The 13,725-nt window shown below is 40.5% G+C and overlaps 1 long non-coding RNA gene and 1 pseudogene across 1 annotated transcript; both read right to left on the bottom strand.

Moving 5' to 3' along the window:
- Positions 1–9,142, bottom strand: part of LOC117441325 (zinc finger protein 721-like) — a 393,163-nt pseudogene extending 384,021 nt beyond the window's left edge.
- A 1,540-nt stretch (positions 9,143–10,682) lies between these two features.
- LOC139433272 (uncharacterized) lies at positions 10,683–11,842 on the bottom strand. The gene is made up of 2 exons (XR_011642822.1): positions 11,392–11,842; positions 10,683–11,028 (listed from the first exon to the last, which is right to left on the bottom strand). It is a non-coding gene; the product is annotated as an uncharacterized lncRNA (long non-coding RNA).
- Between the last annotated feature and the right edge of the window lie 1,883 nt (positions 11,843–13,725).

Here is a 13,725-nt window from a genome sequence, read left to right as displayed (position 1 = left end):
AGTGGAGAGGACACTGAATGTCGTCCACAGTGAGGAGACAGAGAAGAACGGAGGTCGTTCTCCCAGGAGCTGGGGAAAACCACGGTGTCCTCACAGATTGTGAGAAGAAAGCCCCCCGTGGTGGTGGATGGTGGAACGGACCCTCAGTGCCTGTTTTAGATATTGTTACTATGCAAGGACAAGTACTTGAAGTGGTGACCTGTTATACATACCTTGGTATCTGGCTTGATGATTGTCTTACTGTCACGTTCCCTCTTGGCTAGGGGTACAAAAGGGAAACGACACGACCAGATTGGATTTGGGATTTGGTATTTGTTACCGGTGGCTTTATTCGTAAGCGCAACTGAGCAAAACGTTGCACACAAACCGCTTGGCCCAACAACGGGTCAAGCTGTCACTATTTCACAAAAAGGGTCTCCAAAAGAGAGTAGCCCAGTACTATACAAAGGAAAGAAAATACCTCACTTCTAAAGTGGAAACAAACAATAACAAAACGGGACTGTGGGCAAACACAGCTGGTGCGGTTCTACAGGTGCTAATCACCTGGGTCTAAGCCGTTTCACAATGTAACTATCCTAAGTGCGGTTCTACAGGAGCTAAGCAACCTGGATCTACGCAACACACACACACAAACCCTACACTAAACACAGAACACCAAGACACACTGCTAACCAGTGTGCTCGCACAGAACCCTACAGAATACACTGCTAGGCAGTCTACAGAAGCACAGAACGAAGGCTTTGTCACAATGAGAGGGTTGAGGCATCTGTCACACAATACAGAGCCTCCAGACTGATGTTCGTGCCTAGCCTTTATCCTCCTCCCCCGGATGACGTGGCAGACGCGGGCAGGGCTTGAGTGACGTCTGTCCAATCCCCGTGAATGTTGCGAGGTCGAGGCGGCCACTGACAGCATAGGAAGGCACGGCTCATTTCCATACACACACAGTTAAAGGCACAAGGTAGCAGCTGTAACCCTTACTTTTAAACTTCATCTCAATAACCTGCTTAAAAAGCTGAGGGTTAGACAAGGTTTCTTTTTCAGAAACAAGTCCTGTTTCTCGCTTGAGGCCAGGAAAAGGCTAGTCACTGTGACCTTTTTACCTGTGCTGGACTATGGTGATTTGTTGTATATGAATGCACCTGCCCATTGCCTGAACAAGTTAGATGCCGCCTATCACAGCGCACTGAGATTTGGTGATTTGTTGTATATCACTTTGAAAGGATTTCTGATAATCCATCAGCAATAAACCTAGTTTTCAGATTTCAGAGCGTAACATTTTCAGAGGTTTCGCTTTGGGCAAACATAGCTCTCACTTCTCAATGGTAACGTGTATGTGGAAATTCCCCTTTGATTATATAGGCTCTAACTAGGGGTCGACCGATAATCGGCCTGGCCTGGGCGATTATCGGGGCCTATATTCCGCATTTGACCGATTATCGGCATCGACCTTTTTTTTATCAAATTGCCGATAAAACTTTGGCTCTGATGTGGCTGTTTCTCTGGCTGCAGTCACCACTCTGTCAGTGTGTACACGAGCAATTTCCCACCCACAGCGCTATCTGATAGGCTATTACTGAATATTTTCCGGGCCGGAGCCAGCCAGAGAGGCGGGACCTTCTCAGATTACAGGCAGGTGCGAAAGAACGCAGACACAGACTGAAGCAAGAGTCATACAAGAGCAAGAGCTGAGCGGTAGAGTCATACATGTGTTAAACCGAGGTTCAATTAACATCCCGATCCTATATGCTGAAGTTGCAAAAACACCACGATCTTATGATCGAATTCTATCAGTTTCCCAGTTACAAAGGAAGTCAGTCAGAGTTGGGGGTGCGTGAAGCGTCTCGCAGCGGAGTAACTGTGGGGGGGGGGGGGGGGGGGGCTGCGAGTGGAGCCTTGCAGATTTTCAGGTTGATATGTGAAGCTCATTAGCTAGCCAACATGTATCTAGCAAATGTTTAGCAAAATATTAGAAGTGAGGCTACTAGACTAACGTTAGGTCTACTGTAATAGCCTCACTTTTAATAGTTTGCAAAACATTAGCTAGCACTAGTGTTTTGCAGTTGCTAGCAGTTTATTGGGATTTTATGCTAGAAAGACGGCATTGTTTTGATATAATACATTAAGCATTATTGTTAGTTAAGCATATCAGCCTGCAGCCCCACTTCTTGTCTCTCTCTAACTCATAGCAGATGGCTACACTAAAGAAAAGGACACAGAGAGGAAACCAGTTGTAAGATGTTTAAAAGTTCATTAAACATAATATATGCTAAAATGCATTTCAAAGTTGTGTTGCGTTGTGTTGGAGTTTGTGTTATTCTACATTTTGACACCAAGATTTTCTGATTTTACTACAAATGTATATCGGTTACAAATATCGGTTATCGGTCTCCTTGATTACTAATGATCGGTATCGGCCTTGAAAAAGCCACATCGGTCGATCCCTAATCAACAGTTTAGGTGAAAATGTGGATGAAGCTACTTTACATTTTTATGCGGATGATACCGTGATGTATTGTGCAGGTCCCTCCATTAAGGAGGCTGGTGTTAAATTACAGGCTGTTTATAACATTAAGAATCACTGAGCTTAAGCTTCTTTTAAAATGTTGATAAAACCAAGGTAATGCTTTTTTAAAAAGCAAAAAAGACTCCAGAGACTGCTTTGAATATTGTTACTATGCAAGGACAAGTACTTGAAGTGGTTGTCACAAATTGCAAAGCACTTACACATCACTGTACCCTGTATGCCAAGGCAAGTCTGCCATCACTTACTGTTCGGAGACTCAGTCACTGGTACATGTTTATCTATAAAGCCATGTTGGGTAAACTCCCAACTTATATATGCTCTTTGATCTCACAGAGAGTGGCAAGTAGCTATTGCCTGAGATCCCAGGATGTGTTTTTATTACATGTGCCAAGTGCTAGGACTGTTTTAGGTACTAAGGATTGTATGTGTGCTGCTCCTCTAGCTTGGAACACTATGCAATTTGTTTTTAAACTGAGCATTTTGGTTCCCTTGCATCATTTTATGTAATTATGTTGTATGATGTCCTTTTTGTTTTCTGTTGTTTTGTTTTGAAAAAGAGATCGTTGATCTCAATGGGATTCACCTGGTTAAATAAAGGCTACAAACAAACAATTGAATGGTTTAGGCACAAAATACATTTCTGACCTCCTAAACTCTGAACCATCCAGATCTCTCAGGTCTTCTGGTCGGCTTTCTGTCCCCAGAGTCAGAACTCAACCTGGTGAAGTTCAGTTATTATGCTCCAAACATCTGGAACAAACTCCCAGAAACCTGCAGGTCCGCTCCAACTCTGACTACTTTTAAATCCAGGCTGAAGACTTTTCTTTTTGCCGCTGATTTTAATTGAACTATTCATATCTTACACTGCACTGTAACTTTTATTCATGTATTTTATCTTTTAATGTTTATTGTATTATCTTTGCTTTTTAATGACGTTTTCTTTAATGCCTTTCATTTTGTAAAGCACTTTGAAAGGTGCTGTATAAATGAACTTGCCTTGCCTTACTCTCTACACCAGGGATCACCAACTACATTTGTCCAAGGGCCTAAATGTATCCAATAGACACAATCGCGGGCCAGTGATTTTTATATAGTCCACAATGCTACAATGCTAGTGGAGCACGCTCAGGTACTGCGGACCTTTAATTTATTATCTGAAACGATGTAATAACTTTTAAAACTTGTTCCAGTCACTTGCCCCATGCATTCAGCAGCAGCAGGCCATTCACTTTGATTTGATCCCGGTATGAAATGTCATAATTTCGACAATAAAGAAATGCTACATAAACGTTATCTTGCACATTTTATCTAACCATCTCCGTTTCTAACTTTCAATATATTTTAAAAGAGATCTCTCTCTCTGACTGCGTGCGGGGGCGGGGCCTCACAGACACGCTGCACCTCTCTCTCGCTCACAGACATGCTGCAGCGCTGTGCAGTGTGCACACAGTTCTGCCGGTAATGAATATTACATTTTGTGAGGAAACTTTTCCACCAATAATTCCAATAAGTATTCCAAAAATGTATTCACTTCAGGTTTATGAAAGTAACTGTAATCAGATTACTCGTTTTTGAAATGTAACGCCAGCTGAATACAGTTAGCCTACTTGATTTTTATATTCTGCGTAACGCTGTCACCCCCGTCGTGCGGGCCGGATGAGAATGTCTGGCGGGCCGCCAGTTGGTGGTCACTGCTCTACACTGATGATTGTCGTACCAACACACCACATCAATTCATAATTATGTACTCTGATGATACTGCAATAATATCTCTGCTAAGTAACACAGACGACGCTGATCTGCAGCAACAGGCTGTAAATCAGGTGGTTGAGTGGACTGATATCAATGCTCTTCAGATCAACACCAAGAAAACTGAGGAAATAATTTTTGACTCACCATCTGACTCCCATAAAGTCCTCATTGTCATCCATACAGATCAAATCAAGCAGGGAGTTTCATACAAATACTTGGGTGTAATAATTGACCGTCTGCCGTCATGGAAAGAGCACATTGAATATCTGTGCAAAAGGACAAAACAAAGAATGTATTTTCTCCGCCACTGTAGGTCTTTTTGGACGAGCAGAGAAATTCTTCAGTTGTTCTTTTCATCTGTGATCGTGTCTGTTCTGAAGTACTGCAATGCTACCTGGTACAAGTGTTTGTCAACAGCTTTAAAATCAAAACTGCTCAAAGAGTGTTGGTCCACCCTGTCAGAGACTTTCTGACTCAGCAGACCATAATAACCTGAGAGGCTGTCCAACAACATCATCTGGGACCCAAAGCATGCTCTGAACAGGGCACAATGTTGCCTAAAGCTACACTTGTGTTCACTTTTCTCCTGGGATTAATCGTCAGCCCGCATGTCGGCAAAACTGACGGATTGCCTCCCAGAAATATCTCTGTTCACTTCGGACATTCGGATGGTGGAACCTCTGGAGCGCTGACTCCATCGGATAGTCTTTACCAAAAGCTGACGTTTCATGGCACGAAATGCGCTCTCCCGTATGCCCTTTTTACTCTGGACTTGCTAATATCGAAGGATCGGAGCAGCCCCGCCCCCGAGGAGTGACGCGTCCACAGCCCATGTGAAAAAATCATCTTCCAGACTGTTGATATTGTTACTGCTTTTACTCTCTGGTAACGTTAACATTAACCCTGGTCCTGAGTGTTTCTCTGCTTCCCTGCATCATTTGCCAACTCCGAATGAGTTTAGCTGTAGGAAAGAATTGGGGTTTCTGCATGTTAATGCTAGAAGCCTAGTGCCTAAATTAGATGTTTTCAAGACCTGGTTTTTAGTTGCTAAGCCTGATATTGTTGTAGTTTCTGAAACCTGGTTAAAACCGTCTGTCACTGACACTGTTATTCACATTGATGGATATAATGTATTCAGAGCAGATCGTAAGGGCAGAGCTGGTGGTGTTGCAATATACACTGCTGAGAAACTACAGTGCTCAGTCCTTCACTCAATTTCAATTCCAAGGCAATTTGAGTTTCTAACAGTCCAAATAACTATAGCAAATGCTCCTCTCACTGTTATTGGCTGTTATAGGCCTCCATCGGCCATCATGGATGCAACTACTAGCCTTACTGAATTGTTGTCTACGTTTTCTTCTGAAATCATATTATTGGGTGATTTAAATTGGGACTGGTTGAGTGATAAATCTTCACAGTTTAAGCAGGTTTGCGATTATTTGAACTTAACTCAGCTTATTGATAGTCCCACTAGAATAAACCCTGCCAAACCCAATATCGATACCCTTATAGATGTCATTCTAACAAATGCAGCTCCTAAGTATGTGTCTGTTGGTGTTTTTCCTAATGATATCAGCGACCATTGCACTAGTGCATGCGTTAGGAGCACTAAGTTGCCCAAAGCCAAGGGCCTTATCGTGCTCAGGCGCTGCTTCAAACACTTCTCTGAGCAGGCTTTCCTTCACGATCTGGCGGAGGTTAAATGGCACTTCATAGCGTTAATTCCATCTGTCAATGTTGCCGTCCAATTTTTTTATTGATCACTTTTTATCGATTATTAATAGACATGTCCCCCTTAGAAAATTCAGAGTCAAGAATAGGAACACTCCAGGGTTTACTAGAGAACTATCGGATCTAATTCACGATCGTAATAAGCAATGGTCCTTAGCTAGAAAGTCTAACACTAGTGATGACTGGCTTCTTTTTCGTGTCCTCAGAAATAAATGTTCAGCCCTTATTAAAAAAGCTAAAGCTGATTACTATCTGAGCTTAACCACTGATTGTTTTAATGACCATTCTAAGTTCTGGAAAACAATTAAATCACTTCAGAACAAGAAGGTTTCTAGTTTCCCAAAAAAACTGAAGGTCAGTGATTCTTTTATTTCAGATTCAGATGGTATGGCTAATGCTTTCAATGCTCACTTCAAAAAGGCTGGTCACATTTTTGATGAGCAAAGTCATGACTCTCTAAATGGTCGTACTCACAGCCCTAGTCAAGAGATGAACTCCCCTCTTTTTGATTTAGCTTATTTCTCGGTCTCTGAAGTCTTACAGGGTTTGCACTCAATTGATCCTAAAAAGTCTGCCGGGCCTGACGGCCTCGACCCGTTCTTTTTAAAAATTGCAGCTCAGATTATAGCACAACCAGTAACTGATATTTTTAATCTCTCCCTGTCCACTCACACATTGCCAGCTGTGTGGAAGCAAGCTCTGGTATCGCCCCTCTTGAAAGCTGGTGATCCCACAGAGTTAAATAACTATCGTCCTATCTCAAATCTTTCTGCGTTATCAAAGATTCTTGAGAAAACTTTTTTTTTTAAATTCACACAACATCCTTAACCCTATGCAATCTGGATTCAGATCAAAGCACAGTACTGTGACTGCCAGTCTGAAAGTCTTAGACGATATTAAGGCTGCTTTGGATAACAAATCTGTATGTGTTGCATTGTTTATTGACCTGGCCAAAGCATTTGACACTGTAGATCACCACATTATGTCTAATGTTATGTTGATGTCTCGTTTCGGTCATAAGGCCATTTGCTGGTTTCAGAGTTATCTAACCGACCGTACTCAATGCGTCAGGTTGGGTAGTACTGTCTCTGACCCTGTCACCTTGAAGAAGGGAGTTCCACAGGGCTCTATTTTGGGGCCTTTGCTCTTTTTATTATATGTAAACAATATTTGTAATCAGATGCAATTTTCTACCTATCATATGTATGCTGATGACACTATTGTATATTCATGTGCTCCTACTCTGGATATGGCCGTTTCCAATCTAAAATCGGACTTTATCACGCTGCAGCATGCACTTCTTGATTCCAAACTGCTTTTGAACAGTAAGAAAAGCAATGCTTTTTGCTCCCAAGTCAGCGTCCTCTTGCTTCTCCATTGACACCCTCTGTTGAGTTTGTCGATACCTACAAATATCTGGGCTTTTGGTTGGACAGTAATCTCAACTTCAAACACCATATTGAAGTTCTCTGGCTTCCTTTACAGACTTAAATGTTGTTTTTCAACTTCATCCCGTAAAAGGTTGGTCTCTGGCTTATTCCTGTCCCAGCTGGACTACGGTGATACCATCTATAGAGCTGCCTGTCCCACTGTTTTGGCCAAACTTGACCCACTCTACCATGCTGCACTGCGATATATATCAAATGCACCCTATAGGACTCATCATTGCAAACTGTATAGCCTAACTGGATGGTCCTCACTTACTATGCGTAGGATGCAGTATTGGTTTTTTATTAATGTATAAAGCCATTTTAGGTAAGCTTCCACTGTACATATGTGCCAGATTTGCTCCAGTTTGTGACTCTTACAACCTCAGATCCAGCGCCTGGATACGGTTCCAGGTTCCTGCTGTGCGGACTGAGGCTGGGAAAAGGAGTCTTTTTTATTATGGTCCTTGGTCTTGGAATGACCTTCAATCACGCCTCAAACTGAGGGCACTTGTCTCAATAGTATGTTTTAGATTGAAGTTGTCTGAAGTCCTTACCACCAGCTGCTCTTGCAGTAATAAGTAGTGCACCTTTCTTACTGTCCTAATGTGCACAATGTAGTGACTGCTTTTTTATCTTTTGTTTTCTTAGTTATGTTCTCTGTATTTTATATGTTTGTGTTATGTGTTAGGTGTAACGTTGCTGCCTTCTTGGCCAGGTCAGCATTGCAAATGAGATTCTATCTCAATGCTTTTATCTGGTTAAATAAAGGTTAAAATAAAAAAAATTTAAAAAAAAATAAAAAACAGAGAATACGAACTGCTACCATCTAATGGAGATTCAATAAAGTCAGTCTGAAGCATCCTTTGTGCTCCAGTCAGTCCTCTCAGTGAACACAGAGCTGAATCCAGACCAAGAGCACGCTGAAGGCTCTTTGAGCAGGTTGTCTCTCACTGATCCTGCTGTTATGTTACATGTTTGTTTTTCATGTATTGTGTCTTGATATTTGTTTATGTTGATGTTACACATGGAGCTGCTGTGATGCAAGTCACATTTCAGACTTGATCATTAAAGTATTATCTTATACAATAAAAGTTATAACCTATATCTAACCATATTGTGCATTCATATTGTATTTTCTAAACAGGTTGTGATCTTTCATTTGGGGATAACAGTGATAGGAATATATTGTGATGAAGTGCACACTGACCTGAGCTCCAGGGGTCTCTTTGTTCTCCTCCATGCTGCTCTCAGTGCTCCTTCTCCGGCTGTGTCTCTGAAATAATCAACACAACTACAGCTGACACAAAACAAGATAACTCAATACAACCCACAGACACAACTAAACAAATCTACAGCTACTTCGTAGGTTCATAGCAGAGGTGAGAAGTACATTTACTCAAGAACTGAACTTACGTACTATTTAGAGGTACTTTTACTTTACTTGAGTATTTCTATGTAATACTACGTTGTACATTTAGAACAATTCAGAGGTAAATGGTGTACTCTTACTTACTCCACTACATGTGTTTAATACCGTTAGTTACTTAACCGATCTGGATTAATGATGTGAAACATAATCAAGTGTGAAATCAGACTTTAGTTCCACCTGGAGTAAATTCACAAGCTACCCTGCAGCTTTTAAAGTCATTCGAACTAACACAAACACACTCACTGAAGGATGTTACCTCTCTCTCCTCTTCGTTCCTCAGTCTTTCTTCTCCTTGATAAAACACTGCCGTTAAACACACTAATCTCCCTTTAATGACTTTACTTATGTTTACCGATCAGCCACGTTGTATAAAAAGCTACGAACAAAGAACGGGAGGCAACAAAAACACGGTTTAACGGATAAAAGCACGGATAAATCACCCTCCAAGGATAAACTAACTATTTGTATGTGTTTTAAAAGCCTCTTGAACACATTACATTCGGTATAACATCTGCATCAACGTCTGTTAGCAACGTGTAGCTTCTGAAGACCGGAAGCTAGAAACGGACTGCCGCAATGCATCACGGGATTAGATGTACACCATTTACCTCTGAACTGTAGTGGAGTAGAAGTACAAAGTAGCAAAAGTAAAGTACAAGTATTACAAAATTGTACTTAAGTACAGTACTTGAGTAAATGTACTATACTTTACACCTCTGTTAAAGATACATTTAAAATGATCATAAAATCACTCAAATAGGATGTAATTGCGTTTTTGGTTTAGATATATTTACTAACTTTTACTAAATGATGTCTTGTCAGAAAGTGTTTCCATCACCCACAGAAATGTGACTTGCTTTTTTCTGAATTTGAAATTCATTGGCCTACTTACATCCAAACAGTCTGTGTACATTCCTCTCATATTCTGTTTGTAAACTAGTGAACAGAAAAGGAACTGCAAACGGTTTTTGAGTTTTTAGTTTTGAGTTTTTACCTTAAAGAGCTTACGAAATGAAGGACAATACTGTTCTTATTACGATAATATATATACTATTATTAATGGGAAATCATGTCATTCATGACAATATGCCCGCAGTATTTATAAATCGTGGTTTATTACAACTTTCCATGCTCACTTCCGATGTTACACGACCGCTCCGAACAAAACAGCTTTCGCCGGTTAGTGACGTCACGCACGTCACGAGTAGAACACCTGTTGAATAATACACTACCTCTGTGGCTGATGTCGGACTCTGGAGACAGAATCGAGTGACAGACAAGACTCATTTGGCGGAGATCCGATGCGGCAACAGAACACAGACTGGTATACATTTGACTTTAATTCATAGAGATTCTCAATAAATAGTAAATAAATAATAATACATCGTAATGTAGCAGGCAAACTTGGCTCAGGCAACAGAACAGAGACTGGTATATACATTTGACTAAAATTCAGAGATTCTCAAAAAATAGTAAATAAATAATAATGACTCTGCTGAAATAACCAGTTTAGATACATATAGCTGGTCAGGCTGTTGTAAATTGACCAGCCAGTATATATTAGGCTGGAATGGTTGGCTGGAGAGGGGTTTTGGACACTTCAGCTGGCCAGGATGGCTGGTTTATCCATCTATCACCAGCTTATGTTTAATAATAGTATTAAATATACCCTGCTGGGAGCTTACCAGGATTCCAGGTGACCAGCATACATTAAATACTGGTATGATTATTTAAACAAGAGAACATAAATATATTACAAAGATTCATTGTGTCATGTATTCTGGTATCTACAAAATAAAGACATTGTATAGTGTTCACAATAGTATTTTAATTTAATAAATAGCTAGTTAATATAATAAAATACACAGTAACAATACAATAATTATACAAATAACAACCAACCTGCAAATCAACCTACACATCAAAATAAATATATTATCTAAAACCGGTGCATTTGATTTAAAATAAAAGTAATACATAGAATTCAATATTTAAATGGTAACAAAAACCGTAACACTATGTATGATAAGAACAAGGCAACAAAGAAAGTGTTTGTTGTTTTTCCTTGTTCATGTCTATAATGTTTCCCGTTGTGTAGCGTCCAGCCTTTCCCAATCTGACCTGCACTTCTGTCTGTTGAAGCCACTTCTTGAAGCAAACTGAAAAGAAATGTACAGATATAAGTACACTGTAAAAAGAAAACTTAATATTTACGTTAACATTTGGGCTGCTGTGGTTGCCAGAACCGTTAAAGTATAATACATTACAAATTACAGTTGGTTGGCATAGAGTCGAGACGTTACAGTCAACAATTGCTTATGGTGAATTACAATGGCAAAAACAAATAGAGCTAGTGTACACGGTGCAGCTGTATTATCTGGGAAATAGAAGAATCGGATCAGGATTCGGTATTGGCAGACAATCAATATCAAATGAATCGGATCATTATTAGCATCTGATCACCTTTGTCGACTTGCAGCCTAAATACAAAGATAACTCCACTCCTCTCCTACCACTCTTACCTCTAATAAGCCTTGGTAGAACTAGTGTCCGAGTCATAGGGTCCAGAGGCCTGTACTACGAAGCCGGTTCAACCTAACCTGGATATGTTTGAGTTAGCCGGTTGGCCTAATCCAAAACATACGTGCTCTTGCTAAACGGTCCTACGACGCGGGTTATCAAGTGGATCGCTCAAGCCAGCCGTGTCCTATCTAGTTAGGTGCGCGTTCACATGAAAGGGGTGGTATCTGGAGCATTCGACCAATCACAAACATGGAGAAGCGTACCGACAGCGCAGCGTCATACTTCCTGAATGAAAAGTGCACTTTAATACTAGTCAAATATGAAGAAGTTAAACTTTAAACATCCATGACTTAAACACTTGATCAGGATCAAAGCCTCAGAGCTGCACCTGCAAGGTGAATACAGCTGGAACAGAACACGTGTTTGAATGCGTACATTAACAGGTTTATGATATCACTGCCCCGTCTAAAACACGATCTGACTTTCATTACATTTGTCTCGAGTGTTTCGTCAACTTAATGTGTTGCTTAAAATAATACTTCTGCATACAGTATGTGACACTGTGAGTGTTGCACGGCCAGATACGGCTCAGCTGACTCAGATCAGGAGATATATGATATATTATGAAGTGATATGCCGCGGACTGTACTTAATGTACTCTGATCCGGTTACTTATGTTGTGGCCGATATTTAAGTAAGCTTTCTTAACGCTAATGTTATAATAGTCAGATTGCTCTGAAGATGGAGGTGATATTCTATTAATGTTCACGTTCACACAGTCGGTGATTTTTGCCGGCCGTCTTTCCTGCGACGGCAGCTTTTCTGTATTTCCTTTCTCCTGTAATATGACTTGATCGCTTTAAACTCCGCACACTGAGCTCTGATTGGTCAGCAGGCGGTGCTTTCACTGAGTTGAGCTCTTAGCCTGCAACCTAACCTGGTCCCGACCAGGTTAGCCGTTCAGCATATATCACCATGGAGATCTAGCCTGCTAAAAAGAGAACCAGCTTCGTAGGACCGGAAAGCCGGAGTTTTCCCTGAAGTTAGCCGCGAAGAGAACATCCTGCTTCGTAGTACAGGCCTCAGGACTGACTGAAGACATGTGGAACAGAGGACAGGCATGGTTCCATGTACAGGAAACTGGAACTTTGAACAGGTGTTTTCATCTTTTCTGCCTGAAGATTCACAAGTTCTTGATCAGGTGTTTGATGTGGGCTGGCATGATCCTTTCTGCAGCGATAAATAAAGAAAACAAAGATTTTTTTTTTAATAATGGTAATGATGGTAACAACAATAATATTAGTATAATTATGTATATAGCTAGCACTTACACAATTGCAAAGTGATTCTCACAACAAAAATAAAGAACAAAACAATATCAACAATAAAAAACAAATTATTACAGGAATGTTGAGACAAATAAATGTTTTTTTCAGGAAATGACCTTCCAAAGGCTAAATTCAAACTCAATACCATAAATAACTGGGTACCAAAGTGCTTTACCTGATAGAACACGCTCCACACGGAGCAGCAACCATCCGGCTCGGCCTTTTGCTGCATATCATCTCCTCCCTCTATCTCTCTCTCTCTCTGGTGTTAGGTTCCAGTACATCTCTACTGTCCAATAAAACAGAAATTCCCCAAAAAAATCATATTAAAAAAGTTAAAAACAATGACTTGCTGTTGGCATTGAAATGGATTAGAATCTCACCTTTTTCCTGGATGTCAGGAAGGCCATGGAGTCGTTCCCTTCAAGTCCGTAACCAGTCATAGGAGTTCAAATGCAAAGCCTGAATGATGACAAGAGCGAGAGACATACATTTTACAATTATATTTTTAATTCATACCAGAGCAGTGTGTCCAGGCCCTGTACGACATGCAAAGAACAGATCAAATCCCCTGACAGACTCACACACTTTGGTGATGTCCTCATCTGATAATGTTTCATTTTTTAGCAGCAAAGTAACATGTATGTCAGACCCAACTCATTTACAGTATGTTTTGCATCTCCTCAACAATGGTCTGTATAGTTGAGTAGAAAAAAAACTGTCCCTACAATTTCAGGTAGATTAACACACATTTGTAAGAAAAGTTTACAATGAAGCACAAAACCCCTCTTTGTATTAAGCGAGCTGCCACAGAAAGTGCAGCTTAACATGCTAACCTTTGGTGAGCTACAGTAAAGCTAACTTCATGCTCAACACAAAACCTTTAACGTGCATTACATTGACGATTTTAAACACAACTTAACTCTCTCTACTTGTAAGATAACGTTTAGTTAACTTACCCTTAAATAACTACATCACGTTTTTCAGTGGAAACACAAACTGCAG

Source organism: Pseudochaenichthys georgianus, unplaced genomic scaffold (genome assembly GCF_902827115.2).
Source record: "Pseudochaenichthys georgianus unplaced genomic scaffold, fPseGeo1.2 scaffold_167_arrow_ctg1, whole genome shotgun sequence".
NCBI classification, from domain to species: domain Eukaryota; kingdom Metazoa; phylum Chordata; class Actinopteri; order Perciformes; family Channichthyidae; genus Pseudochaenichthys; species Pseudochaenichthys georgianus.
The sequence above is the reverse complement of the archived record's forward strand: the minus strand, read 5'-3'. Positions and strand labels throughout refer to the sequence as shown.